Genomic DNA, 15,852 nt, shown 5'->3' with positions numbered 1-15,852 from the left:
CCTTCTTTAAGAGAAGTAGTAGTGGTTTAGCTAATTCTGCATAATTATCAATAAATTTGCGAGAATAATTTGTCATACCCCGGAATGATCTCAATTCCTTTAAGTTAGTTGGGTTCTTAGAATTTATTATAGCTTCCACCTTTTTCTTCTGAGGATTTAGCCCTTCAGAAGTAACTTCATGTCCTAAGCAGTTTACACGAGTGCGGCACCATTGAGCTTTTTGTAGGGATAATTTGACACCTGCCCTTTTAAGTTGGCTGAGGACATGTTTAAGTTCTGCGATGTGTTTTTCAAAGTCTGTGCTTTTGATTAAAACATCATCAACATAAGATAAGGTCCCCCTTTCCAGTGCATCAGGCATATTATGTCTTATGCATGAATACAGCAAATTCATGTCCTGAATTTATGTATCCAAATGGGAGTCTCTGGAATGCATACTGGACCTTTTGGAATGAGAATGCAAGCTTATACTCGTCCTCTTCATGTACCTTTATGGTCCAATATCCCTGTGCACAATCAATGGCAGTGAATATTTTAGATCCCTGCATCTGTGCTAGGCACTGGTCAATATATGGCACAGGCGAGCCAGACATGTACACTCGCTTGTTTAGCTGTCCTAAGTCAGCACACAACCGCCATTGTCCATTGGGCTTAAGAACACCTAGAATAGGATTGTTATAAGAGCTGTTCACCTGTCCGATAATACCCCTTTCTTCCAGGTTCCTTATGATTTCTGCAAGAGAATCATATGAGGCTAAAGGAAGTCTGTATTGTATAACAAAGACAGGTGGTGCATTGGCATCTGTTTGAATTCTTGCAATGTGCAAGTCTGTAGTCCCACAGTCATAAGAATCCCTAGCAAAAATATCCTTGTACTCCATCAGGAGTTCTCGCAGCTGTCGGCGTTCATCATCACTGGAACAGCCATTAGCTAAGGAAATTTGCTCTTCGACTATTTGCTGAAATCCTGGAAAGATTTCAGGCTGTTCTTTTTCATAGGCTTCTTCCAACCTAGAGGTGAGGTCCCCTTGATTATAATTTATATTGCCCCCATGACTCTGGGTATTGGGGTATTCTTGCTGTTTGATCGGCTGATCAAATACTAGAGAGGCAAATTAGTGTTTCAGAAATTTTTAATTTCTTTTTGTGATTACTCTGCAACAAAAGCTATAATAATATGACCATACTGAAGATAAGGAGTAAAGCATGAAAACAAAACATTACTATACATCCGCAAGAAGAAGAAACAGCAAATGGAATAAGCTTATATGGGTCAGATCTCAATGAAAATTAAATTAAAGGGACAGTATACTCCAGAATTGTTATTGTTTAAAAAGCTAGATAATCCCTTTATAACCCTTTCACCAGTTTTGCATAACCAAAACAGTTACATTAATATACTTTTTACTTCTGTGATTACCTTGTATCTAAGCCTCTGCAGACTGCCCCCTTATTTCAGTTCCTTTGACAGACTTGCATTTTAGCCAATCAGTGCTGACTCCTAGGTAACTCCATGGGAGTGAGCACAATGCTATCTATATGGCACACATGAAGTAGCACTATCTAGCTGTGAAAAACTGTCAAAATGCACTGAGATAAGAGGCAGCCTTCAGGGGCTTAGAAATTAGCATTTGAGCCTACCTAGGTTTAGCTTTCGACAAAGAATACCAAGAGAACAAAGCAAATTTGATGATAGAAGTAAATTGGAAAGTTGTTTAAAATTGCATGCTTTGTCTGAATCATGAAAGTTTAATTTTGACTAGACTGTACCTTAAATGTTCTAAACTGGTTTAAATTTTGAGTTTAGGTTACAGAAGTTACAAGTAGGCCCATTCAATTCTTGCATTATCTGAACATCCAATGCCCACAGAAGCAAAGACTGAAGACATCAAAATAAATTGCCTCAATCTGGCCTCATTTTTACAGGCAAGCCCTGAGGGTCCCTCTGAACACCCAGCACTATATTTTATCCCCACCTCCAGTTCCAGATAAATTAGCCTTGCAATGCTGAAGGCTTCAGCCAACTTCTCCTTACCAGGCTATGAAGCGTACTTTGTGTTATGTTTTTTTGTGAAACAATATTTTACCGCATAAGATGCTTGTTATTCCGGTCAAGCTGCTCTTTGCATTTATCCTTTCATTTATCTTTTCCATCAAAACCTCATACTGCTCCACAATACTTACCAGTGAGTTTAAAGGTGCTTTGGTGGATTGGGTAAAGGATTACTAAACCCCTGAATCAATAACCCTGGCTACCTTTCGGTAACGTTGTGTAGATTTAAAAAAATGATAATTCTGCTAATTATTAATGCATACATATATTTGTTTAAAGGGACATAAAACCCAAAAAATTCTCTCATGATTCAGAAAGAGAATACAATTCTAAACAATTTACTTTGATTATCTAATTTGCTTCATTCTCTTGGTATCCTTTGTTGAAGAAACAGCAAGGCACATGAGTTAGCCAACAGCATAAGACATATATGTGCAGCCACCAATCAGCAGCTCATGAATTTACAAAGATATGCTTTTCAAAAAAACATACCAAGAGGACAAAACTAATTAGATAATAGAAGCCAATTGCAAAGTTGTTTAATATTGCATGCTCTGTATGTATTATGAAAGAAAAAAAATGGGTTTCATGTCCCTTTAATATAAATAGTGCACATTCAGTGATGGTATCCCTTTTAATCTGAAAGCTCTAAAATGTACAGCTAAAGAGACTGCAAATTGTTATCTACAGTTAATGTGTCACATTTTCCTGTTTGACATTAAATGTCAGAATAGTTTTGAAAATTAGATTAACAAAAAAGTCAGCTAGAAAGTTTTTAGTCAATCTATTTGTGCTCTCAAGATAATTTGTTTCTCACTGTGATTCATGACTCAGAATTAAATGCAAATACATGACAACAATAGAAACCCTGCCATCTAGCATATGTTCTGGGAGACATTGAAAGGAAACTGAAATGTTAATGTAATAAGGATACATTATATATATCAACTAAATAGGAATCGTGAAATATGTAATTTATTTTGTACCAGTGGGTACTATAAATTAAATCTATTTTTAACAATGATTAACAATGTTTAGTGAAGAGAATGCAACATTCCTTCCATACAGTAGGGGGCCAACTCATTAGGGGGCCCTGGTGCAAACATTTTGTGGGCCCCTCAAAGGTAACTTAGTAATAAGTAACAGCAATAATATAAATGGTGCTCTGTATAATGATTTGGGGGATAAATGAATTGACTGACAGACCTGCAACCTGCACTAATAAAAGACTCTCCTGCAATAGGATTGTACACATTCTGAACATACTTGTGCATAGACTGGCTGCTATGGGCCCCCCTTGAACCTGGGCCCCGGTGCGACTGCACCTGTTGCACCAATGGTAGGTCTGCCCCTGCTTCCATAATTTGGATTATTTTCAAATCTACAGATAGATCAGTAGCCAACCTACTCAACAGAGGGCCCTGGGTGCCAATTTTTTGTTTTGGGCCTCCCAAACGTAGTAAGCAATAGTAATAATATACATGCTGCTCTGTATAATCATTTTGAGGATAGATAGCTGGACCTGCAACCTGTACTAATAAAAGACTCCCTTGCATTAGGATTGCACTTATTCTGCACATGCCTATGTATAGACTGGCTTCTATGGGCCCCTTCCAGCACTTAGGCCCTGGTGCCATTGCACCTGCTGTACGAATGGTAGTGTCACCCATAAGCTAGATAACCAATTGTAAAGCTAGTTTTAAGGCATTAAAATGGCAATTCCCCCTCCTAGATCATTAAATGGTTTATTTTTTTCTCAGCATATCCTTGCCTTAAAGCTTATGGACAAACACCTAGTGAATATCACAAAACATTTTTTTATCAAATTCAATATGAGTCCAATCAGTTAGTGAAACTGCTGAATTAATAAAAAAAAACATCAGAGGTGTTGTGAGGGGGATAGGGTGAGTGAAACTCAAAATGCAGCAACAGATACACAGAACAATGAACGTGTTTTTGAAAGCTTTATTAGTAGATAAGCAAAAGAACAGTTGGTAGTTCAGATTGAAAATCAAAGACACAGCAAGTTTGAACATAGACCCAATGCAGAACACAAGTCCAATAAAAGGTTCAGAATACTTTAAAGGGACATGAAACCCAAATTTTTTCTTTCAGGATTTAGAAAGAGCATACAATTATAAACAACTTTCTAATTTACTTCTATTATCTAATTTGCTTCATTCTCATGATATTCTTTGCTGAAAAGCATATCTAGATATGCTTAGTAGCTGCTGATTGGTAGCTGCACATAGATGCCTCCTGTGATTGGTTCACCGTGTGCATTGCTATTTCTTTATTAAAGTATATCTAAAGAATGAAGCAAATTAGGTAATAGAAGTAAATTGGAATGTTGTTTAAAATTGTATTCTCTACCTTAATCATGAAAGAAAATGTTTGGGTATAGTGTCCCTTTAAGTAGTTTGCAGTAACAAAGCTCAATTGGCACTGATGCTTTAATTGAACTGTTAAGGGGGAGGTTGTCACAGATACCTGGTAGGTACAGCAGGCCCAGCTAGTGAGAGGAAAGCAGACACAGGTTTCTCAGCAGGCACAGGATACCCAGCGGGTACTGTTGTTGAGACTGTCACGGGATAAAAGATAGGTGCAGCTTTAGGAAGAAGGTGAGCATACACAGGTATCAGACAAGTCTGCTTGGCTTTCAGGAACAAGGTGAGCATACAAAAGTATCAGGTAAGTATGCTTGGTCTCTGGAGCAAGGTGAGAATATGCAGGTACAAGGTAAGTTTGCTTGGTCTCTGGAACAAGTTGAGCAGACGCAGGTACAAGGTAAGTTTGCTTGGTCTCAAAAGCAAAGTGAGCATACACAGGACGTAGGTAAGTATGCTTGGTCTCAGGAGCAAGGAACAAGGTAGCTAAGGCAATAACTCAGCCCAGAGTGATGGGCTGAGTGAGCTATTATAGGAACTCCCACACCTGAATCCTCCAGGTGGGAGTTCCTATAATTAGATGTGGCCTCTTTATATCTAGGCAGCACGCAGATGCGTGCACCTAGGGAGCTGCATCCGCAGCTGAAGGAAATTCCGGGTATAGGCGACCCTCCACATGGGACGACAAGATGGAAGGCACTCTCTGCGTTCGTGGAGACCAGAGGGTACGGACCAGGAGGTCCCAGTAAGTACCCTCACAGGTGTATTACTATATGTGCTGCATTCTGGTATTTTTTACTCTCAAGTAGATAAAGAGGATAAAAGGATAAACTATAAACAACAGGTGTATTAAAGGATTTTAACATTGTTTCTTTCAAGTATTTTTTAGCTTTTCTAATGCAATTCAGACAAAATAAAAGTAATAAAATAATTGTAAAGAGAAAAATAGTCACTTTGTAAGTGAATATTCAAGAATGACAAGGCAGAAAAATATTTTTATTTACACCCCTTCACTGGTGTCAGAAGCACAAACCTCAACCAAATTAGGAAACAAAAGCAAAATCACATACATTTGAAAAACACACAATATCAAACAAAACATATCCAGGCCTGGAAAACAGTGTTGTTCACAAAATAGCAATTACAGGGTTAGAAATGAGCACATAAGTGTTTACACACGCTCAAGCCCTATAGCGCAATTTAAATATACAGATCCAGACTCCCTATACTAGTAACGAAGGGAGACAGGCAATGTATACAGCTCTTTGAAATTACTATAAAGCCAGCAAAACCATGAATGCCAGTCCAAATGGAGCAGTCAGTGCTCAAAACACACTCCAGAAACAATCCTGTCTCCGGACAAATGCAGAGAGCATAACTAACTTTGCCATATATGTCCTTGAGGACTTTTTGTGGAGTGTGTCCACCGCAGGTGGATTCTTTCACCACCCTAACATTTTCGAAATCCACTGGGATGCAGCAGGGGGGGGCAGAGCCTGGCTGGGAGCGGAATGGCCGCAGTTGTTTAGAGTTCCGTGCAAGCCAGCCACTATTTCCCCATAATACCGCTTTTGAGACCAGCACATACAGCCGAATGTGAGCCTCAAACAACGATCCTCCTCTACAGATCAACTTTCTATAACTCTGCCACAGCTAACAGTTACGGGAACATCCGGTACAACGATACTTCCTAACCAGGCTGAGGTGAGTGGAGTCAGGTATCTCACATGATTTGGCAATAGAGACTGGTCTTACAAATCACCCTGTTAGAAGCCTTCACCCTACATTAGGATAATAAGCAATTAAATAGATCCACTGATATTGCCAAATATAAGGCAGCATTCTTCTGCAAGGCAGGAAGTATGCCCAAAATAGCGGGGTCTTAAAATGTGGCGCACTTTTAATAGAAGAGAATTATTCTCAATATCACACACAGAAAACGACCTTCAACACATAAAATGGTCTATTTTTATAAGCAATAAATATATCATCCTTACAGTATATACAGCTCCTTGAAATTACTATATAGCCAGTAGAACCATAAATGCCAGTCCAAATGGAGCACTTAGTGTTCAAAACAGACTCCACAAAAAGTCCTGTCTCCGGTTAAGCACACAGAGCATAACTAACTTTGCCATATATGTCCCTGAGGACTTTTTGTGGAGTGTGTCAAATGTAGGTGGATTTTTTCACCACCCTAACATTTTCAAAATCCACCGGGATGCAGCAAAGGCAAACGGAGCATTAAAAAAAAAAAAAACTAACCGCCCGCAGTAAGTATTAAAAAAAAAACTAACCGGGGGGGGGGGGAGCCTGGCTGGGAGCAGAATGGCCGAGGTTGTTTAGAGCACCGTGCAAGCCAGCCACTATTTCCCCATAATACCGCTTTTGAGACCAGCACATCCAGCCGAATGGGAACCTCAAACAACGATCCTCCTCTACGGATCAACTTTCTATAACTGTACCGCAACTGTTACGGGAATACCCGGTACAACGATCCTTCCCAGGCCAAGGTGAGTGGAGTCAGGAAGCTCACATGATTTGGTGATAGAGACGGGTCTTACAAATCACACGGTTAGAAGCCTTCACCCTACATAGGGATAATAAGCAATTACATAGATCCACTGATATTACCAAATATAAGGCAGCATTCTTCTGCAAGGCAGGAAGTATGCCCAAAATAGCAGGGTCTTCAGGGGGCAGTATTGCACCCATCTGCAGGGGGCGGTATTGCACCAACAGTTCACTGATGGTGCAATGAACTTCTGGTGCAATGATAAATGCCGACACCGTATACTGTCGGCATTTATCAATGTGCGGTGGACATGATCGCTATAGCGGATCATGTCTGTCCGCACCATGATAAATTTACCCCGTAATATCAATGTGGAACACAGCTCCCTTTTGAATTTCACCTTAGGACTTTCTTATGAGATTTTGCCCCTTCTGTGTCTATTGAAACTATAAGCCTAAAAAGTGAGGCCTTACTTAATAGAGATTTCTCTGCAACAACATAAAATTGCATCTCACTATGGCAGCTAAAAAAGCATCCAAACTAGAGAAACCCTCTAAATCGAAATCTAGACTAACGACTTCTGTCAGCAATTTTTTTTCAGCCCAAGAAGTTGCAACTCAAAACCAGGGAGATCATATGAAGGGCTATGTTTCAATAAAGATTCTCAGACACCTTCAGTATCCATCTCAATGGAGTATGCTTCCCAACTAAAAGAAGATTTAGATTCCCTTAAGATTTTGATTACAACAGAAATGGCAAAAATGAGAAAAGATATAACCGAGGTGGGCCACAGAGTGGAATATGTGGAAGAAATGCAGGATACTGTTAATAATATGATCGATAACATTACTACGCAAGCTAATGTTCAGGATTCTAAATTGTAGGCACTGCAAGATAGGATAGAAGATCTAGACAACAGGGGGCGTCGCAGTAACTTAAGAGTGAGAGGGATTCCAGAATCCATACAATACAAGGATTTGCCTGAGTACCTCCAAGGTCTTTTTAAGCATCTTCAATCGAACCACGCTGCAGACAACCTTGAGCTGGAAAGGGCTCACAGAGCTTTGCAGCCTCTACTATCTCCCTCAGCACCTCCACGGGATGTAATCCTGAAATTTCTTCTCTTTACGGATAAGGAAAAAATTTGGCAGTCAGCAAGGACAATTTAAAAGATATCCTACTTAGATCATCAAATACGGGTTTTCCAAGACCTCAGCGCTACCACTATACAGAAGAGGAGGGAAGTGAGATTTATCACGTCTGTTCTGCAAGAGAAAAACATCAGGTATCGATGGGGTTTTCCCTTCAGTCTACATGTCTCACATGAGGGATCCACCTACACCTATAAAAGCATACAAGATCTGGATCTTTTGGCAAAAGGTCTGAATATTACGATAACAGCTCCTACCGAGAGTTAGGAGATACCTCTCGTCAAGGCCAGGAACATGGATATACACGGATACCCGAAGATCTTCACCAAGGATGGCAGAAAGTTCCCTCACGCAGAAGGAAGACAAAACATGTTTCCTCAACTACAGTCACTACTCAGGACAACACCTGAACGGAGAGACAGTCTTCAACAAAGGTGAGATTAATTCAATACATATTGAATAAGCATCAATTGACTTATGGCTGATGGTTAAATGAATTTACTTTATAAGAGGATGAGATATCGTATGTATCCATAGAGAATAGGTATAAATACTCATATGATTGGGAAGAGTGATCTGGCTAGCAGACCTCTTCGTTGGACAAATGTTAACTTGTTATATGTTTTTAAAACCATGTTATGTTTAATGTTATAATTCTGTTCTATTGTTAAAGATAAGCAACATCACAAGGCTAAACACTAGGAATATTTGTTGTCACACTCATCAAAACCACATTCTTCTTCAATATGTATGTCAATTAAATACCATATTAAGATGACTCAAGACTCTATACAATTAATAACGATTAATGCAAAAGGTCTAAATAGTCCATACAAAAGATCAACTGCTATTAGAGATTTCACAGACAAAAAGTTTCTACAAGAGACACATTTTTTTACAAGGGAGGGAACCAAAGACGTTTCATTATAAGTTTGGGACATCATACTACGCTTCAAATACAAATAAAACGAATGGAGTAGGTATATTAAGCGAAACATACCTTTCCAGCTAATTACTAAAGTCAAAGATAAGTCAGGTAGATACATAATTCTGGTAGGTACTGTATAGCACAATGGTAGCATTAGTTAATATTTATGCCCCTAACACCAAGCAGGAAACATTTTTTAAACACCTTACAGATAAGATATTAGAAGTTTCGAAGGGTCTCTAATATTGGAAGGTGATTTTAACCTTACTAAGAATCCCAGATTGGATAATTCTAATCAAACCTCATCGGTTTCCCACAAACTAATAAAAAAAAGTTAAAGCATACTTCAAAGACCTAGCAACTCATGATGTGTGGAGAATCCACCATCCTGAAGACTGTAATTATACATTTTACTCTTACCAACATAGATGTTACCACTTTAGCAAAGGTCTCAGATATAACTATACATCCAATAATATTGTCAGATCATTCAATGATCACGTGTACAATGCAGTGGACACAATGACCCCGTTATATATATTGCGTTTAGTTGACAGCATGCTAGAAGATGTAATCTCTTTTCAGCATATTGAAAAGTTAATTAACGTATACTTTACTCACAATATCCCTCACACCACTGGCCAGAGAGTATTGTGGGATGCCCATAAATGTATCATTAGAAGCGAGTTAATAGGGATAGGAGCTTATATGAGAAAACAGCATAGAATATATTTTTATAATACTTTAAACAAATTATCTGAATTAGAAGACCTACACAAGAAAGATCCCACCAATGAGGACATAGGCAAAGCTGTTAAAGACCATAGGCAAAACATAATTTATGCTTACCTGATAAATTCCTTTCTCCTGTAGTGTAGTCAGTCCACGGGTCATCCATTACTTATGGAATATTTCTCTTCCTAACAGGAAACTGCAAGAGAATTACCCAGCAGAGCTTGCTATATAGCTCCTCCCCTCACCTGTCATACTCAGTCATTCGACCAAGCATACGAGAAAGGAGGAACCATAGGGTACAGTGGTGACTGGAGTTTAATTAAAATTTAGACCTGCCGTAAAAACAGGGCGGGCCGTGGACTGACTACACTACAGGAGAAAGGAATTTATCAGGTAAGCATAAATTATGTTTTCCTCCTGTTAAAGTGTAGTCAGTCCACGGGTCATCCATTACTTATGGAATACCAATACCAAAGCTAAAGTCCACGGATGAAGGGAGGGGACAAGGCAGGGACATTAAACGGAAGGAACCACTGCCCTGAAGTACCTTTCTCCCAAACACAGCCTCAGAGGAAGCAAAAGTGTCAAATTTGTAAAATTTTGAAAAAGTGTGAAGCAAAGACCAAGTCGCAGCCTTGCAAATCTGTTCAACAGAGGCCTCATTTTTAAAGGCCCAGGTGGAAGCCACAGCTCTAGTAGAATGAGCTGTAATCCTTTCAGGAGGCTGCTGTCCAGCAGTCTCATAGGCTAATCGTATTATGCTACGAAGCCAAAAAGAGAGGTAGCCGAAGCCTTTTGACCTCTCCTCTGTCCAGAGTAAACGACAAACAGGGAAGAAGTTTGACGAAAATCCTTAGTTGCCTGCAAATAGAATTTCAGGGCACGGACTACGTCCAGATTATGCAAAAGTCGTTCCTTCTTTGAAGAAGGGTTAGGACACAGAGATGGAACAACAATCTCTTGATTGATATTCTTGTTAGTAACTACCTTAGGTAAGAACCCAGGTTTAGTACGCAGAACTACCTTGTCTGAATGGAAAATCAGATAAGGAGAATCACAATGTAAGGCAGATAACTCAGAGACTCTCCGAGCCGAGGAAATAGCCATCAAAAACAGAACTTTCCAAGATAACAACTTGATATCAATGGAATGAAGGGGTTCAAATGGAATGCCTTGAAGAACATTAAGAACTAAGTTTAAGCTCCACGGCGGAGCAACAGACTTAAACACAGGCTTAATCCTAGTTAAAGCCTGACAGAAAGCCTGAACATCTGGAACTTCAGCCAGACGTTTGTGTAGAAGAATAGACAGAGCAGAAATCTGTCCCTTTAACAAACTAGTAGATAAGCCCTTTTCTAAACCCTCTTGTAGAAAGGACAATATCCTAGGAATCCTAACCTTACTCCATGAGTAACTCTTGGATTCGCACCAATGTAAATATTTACGCCATATTTTATGGTAAATTTGTCTGGTAACAGGCTTCCTAGCCTGTATTAAGGTATCAATAACCGACTCCGAGAAACCACGCTTTGAATCTCCATGCAGTCAGCCTCAGAGAAATTAGATTTGGATGTTTGAAAGGACCCTGAATTAGAAGGTCCTGTCCCAGAGGCAGAGACCACGGTGGACAGGACGACATGTCCACTAGGTCTGCATACCAGGTCTGCGTGGCCACGCAGGCGCTATCAGAATCACAGAAGCTCTCTCCTGTTTGATCTTGGCAATCAAACGAGGAAGCATTGGGAATGGTGGAAACACATAAGCCATGTTGAAGACCCAAGGGGCTGTCAGAGCATCTATCAGCACCGCTCCCGGGTCCCTGGACCTGGATCTGTAACAAGGAAGCTTGGCGTTCTGACGAGACGCCATGAGATCCAGATCTGGTTTGCCCCAACGACGAACCAGTTGAGCAAAGACCTCCGGATGAAGTTCCCACTCTCCCGGATGAAAAGTCTGGCGACTTAGAAAATCCGCCTCCCAGTTCTCCACGCCTGGGATGTAGATCGCTGACAGGTGGCAAGAGTGAGATTCTGCCCAGCGAATTATCTTTGAGACTTCCAACATCGCTAGGGAACTTCTGGTTCCCCCTTGATGGTTGATATAAGCCACAGTCGTGATGTTGTCCGACTGAAATCTGATGAACCTCAGAGTTGCTAACTGAGGCCAAGCTAGGAGAGCATTGAATATTGCTCTTAACTCCAGAATATTTATTGGGAGGAGTTTCTCCTTTTGAGTCCATAATCCCTGAGCTTTCAGGGAATTCCAGACTGCTCCCCAGCCTAGAAGGCTGGCGTCTGTTGTTACAATCGTCCAATCTGGCCTGCGAAAGGTCATCCCCTTGGACAGATGTGGCCGAGAGAGCCACCATAGAAGAGAATCTCTGGTCTCTTGATCCAGATTTAGTAGGGGGGACAAATCTGAGTAATCCCCGTTCCACTGACTTAGCATGCACAATTGCAGCGGTCTGAGATGCCGGCGCGCAAATGGTACTATGTCCATTGCCGCTACCATTAAGCCGATTACTTCCATGAACTGAGCTACTGACGGGTGTGGAATGGAGTGAAGGACACGGCAAGCATTTAAAAGTTTTAATAACCTGGCCTCTGTCAGGTAAATTTTCATCTCTACAGAATCTATAAGAGTCCCTAGAAAGGGAACTCTTGTAAGTGGTAATAGAGAACTCTTTTTCCACGTTCACCTTCCACCCATGCGACCTCAGAAATGCAAGAACTATCTCTGTATGAGACTTGGCAGTTTGAAAACTTGACGCTTGTATCAGAATGTCGTCTAGGTACGGAGTCACCGCTATGCCTCGCGGTCTTAGTACCGCCAGAAGTGATCCTAGAATTTTTGTAAAGATTCTTGGAGCCGTAGCTAATCCGAAGGGAAGAGCTACAAACTGGTAATGCCTGTCTAGGAAGGCAAATCTCAAATACCGGTAATGGTCCTTGTGAATCGGTATGTGAAGGTAGGCATCCTTTAAGTCCACCGTGGTCATGTACTGACCCTCTTGGATCATGGGAAGGATGGTTCGAATAGTCTCCATTTTGAATGATGGAACTCTTAGAAATTTGTTTAGGATTTTTAAGTCCAAGATTGGTCTGAAGGTTCCCTCTTTTTGGGAACCACAAATAGATTTGAATAGAATCCCTGCCCGTGTTCCCGTCCGCGGAACTGGGTGGACTACCCCCATTAGTAAGAGGTCTTGTACACAGCGTAGAAACGCCTCTTTCTTTGTTTGGTTTGCTGATAACCTTGAAAGATGAAATCTCCCCCGTGGAGGAGGAGAAGTCTTGAAGTCCAGGAGATATCCCTGGGATATGATCTCCAACGCCCAGGGATCCTGGACATCTCTTGCCCAAGCCTGGGCGAAGAGAGAAAGTCTGCCCCCCACTAGATCCGTTTCCGGATAGGGGGCCCTCTCTTCATGCTGTCTTGGGGGCAGCAGCAGGTTTCTTGGCCTGCTTGCCCCTGTTCCAGGACTGGTTAACTTTCCAGCCCTGCCTGTAACGAGCAACAGCTCTTTCCTGTTTTGGAGCGGAAGAAGTTGATGCTGCTCCTGCCTTGAAGTTACGAAAGGCACGAAAATTAGACTGTTTTGGCCTTTGATTTGGCCCTGTCCTGAGGTAGAGCATGGCCCTTACCTCCGTAATGTCAGCAATAATTTCTTTCAAGCCGGGCCCGAATAAGGTCTGCCCTTTGAAAGGAATATTAAGAAATTTAGATTTAGAAGTCACGTCAGCTGACCAGGATTTAAGCCATAGAGCTCTGCGCGCTTGGATGGCGAATCCGGAGTTCTTAGCCGTAAGTTTGGTTAAATGCACAACGGCATCAGAAACAAATGCGTTAGCTAGCTTAAGTGTTTTAAGCTTGTTCATTATTTCATTCAATGGAGCTGAGCGAATGGCCTCTTCCAGAGACTCAAACCAGAATGCTGCCGCAGCAGTGACAGGCGCAATGCATGCAAGGGGCTGTAAAATAAAACCTTGTTGAACAAACATTTTCTTAAGGTAACCCTCCAATTTTTTATCCATTGGATCTGAAAAGGCACAACTATCCTCCACCGGGATAGTGGTACGCTTAGCTAAAGTAGAAACTGCTCCCTCCACCTTAGGGACCGTCTGCCATAAGTCTTGTGTGGTGGCGTCAATAGGAAACATTTTCCTAAATATGGGAGGAGGGGTAAAAGGCACACCAGGTCTATCCCACTCCTTGCTAATAATCTCTGTAAGCCTTTTTTGGTATAGGAAATACGTCAGTACACACCGGCAACCGCATAGTATTTATCCAACCTACATAATTTCTCTGGAATTGCAACCGTGTTACAATCATTCAGAGCCGCTAATACCTCCCCTAGCAATGTGCGGGAGGTTCTCTAGCTTAAATTTAAAATTGGAAATCTCTGAATCCAGTCTCCCTGGATCAGATCCCGTCACCCACAGAATGAAGCTCTCCGTCCTCACGATCTGCAAACTGTGACGCAGTATCTGACATGGCTCTCATCTCATCCGCGCGCTCTATCCTTAACCCAGAGCTATCGCGCTTGCCTCTTAAATCTGGCAACTTAGATAATACTTCTGTCATAACAGTAGCCATGTCTTGCAAAGTGATTTGTAAGGGCCTCCCTGATGTACGTGGCGCCACAAAAATCACGCACCTCCTGAGCAGGAGGCGCAGGTACTGACACGTGAGGAGAGTTAGTCGGCATATACTTCCCCCCTCGTCGTCTGGTGATAATTTCTTTACATGTAAAGATTGACTTTTATTCAAAGTAACATCAATGCAATTGGTACACAAATTTCTATTGGGCTCCACATTGGCCTTTAAACATAGTAATGGATGACCCGTGGACTGACTACACTTAACAGGAGAAATAATATCGACACTGATAGACAAAGATAATAAAAAAATAGCCTTGAAGCTTCAACAAAAGTATTATGAAGGAGATAATAAAATAGCTCTTTATTTGCAAGGAAATTAAAATGTAGAATTCATAAATCATTCTTATAAAACATCACAGATCACAATCACAAGACTCACTATACAACAGAAGGAATAGCTGAAGCTTTTAGAAAATACTATGCTATATAATCTTTTTGATGGGTCCTCTACAAACCAAATACTTAAGCAATATTATACTCCCCACATTAAATGATCAGCAAAGGTTGAAACTTAACCAACCATTCAGCCCAGAGGAAATAGCAGATACCATTAAAAATCGCCCTTTAAATAAAGCCCCAGGGCCAGATGGCTTTACAATTTACTATTATAAAAACTGTCTGTGTGCATGAGACTTGCTAATTTGTGTTTACCTGGGACCTTTCTAAGCTCATATTGATGTGGCAATTGCCTTCCTTAATCAGTCATTTATAAACCGTTTTCTCTCCTGCTCTAGATACCAGTATTGCTCAGATAAGTAATGTTGTTGGGGTCAATGCCCTTTTTAGATTAGCTTTAGAGCAATCCGTGTATTCTCTGATCCCTGAGGGTTACGGTGTATTTGAACTATTACCCAGGGAAGAAATTCTGTTTTTGAAGTCTCACACACACAGTCCTGATCTGTTTCTTAATCTAGTTTTAAATGTATGTCTCCCATATGTATGTTATACATTTGGTACTATTTACCACCCTTTTAGTCTATCATTAGATAAAGTTACTTTTTAATAACCAGTTCTTGACACAATCCGGTTTTTCAATGCATACTGTTACTATATATAGTGTTTTGTGAGTGCGGGGTACTGTCAAAACTTCTCTCTCTTTTTTGTACCTATATATCTATCAGACAGTCAGCACCCCCCCTTCTCCTACACTTCACCAGTGATACTAACTGGTATATAATGAATACTGAATAGATTATATATCTACTATTATTTCAGCATTACTATATTATGAAGGGGTTGATATTTGCTTAAACTAACACCATTGCCACTATTCCATATTATAAAAACTGTGCCCATATACTAATCCCCCATATACAGAACCTATTTAATAATATCTCTGAATCTACCCTGTTTTCAAAAGAAGCCTTAGGAAGCTCATATTACGATTTTAACAAAAGTAGGCAAAAAGGCTGACAAAGTCAA

The sequence above is a fragment of the Bombina bombina genome, chromosome 4 (genome assembly GCF_027579735.1).
Source record: "Bombina bombina isolate aBomBom1 chromosome 4, aBomBom1.pri, whole genome shotgun sequence".
Taxonomy (NCBI): domain Eukaryota; kingdom Metazoa; phylum Chordata; class Amphibia; order Anura; family Bombinatoridae; genus Bombina; species Bombina bombina.
Note: the sequence above shows the minus strand (reverse complement) of the source record.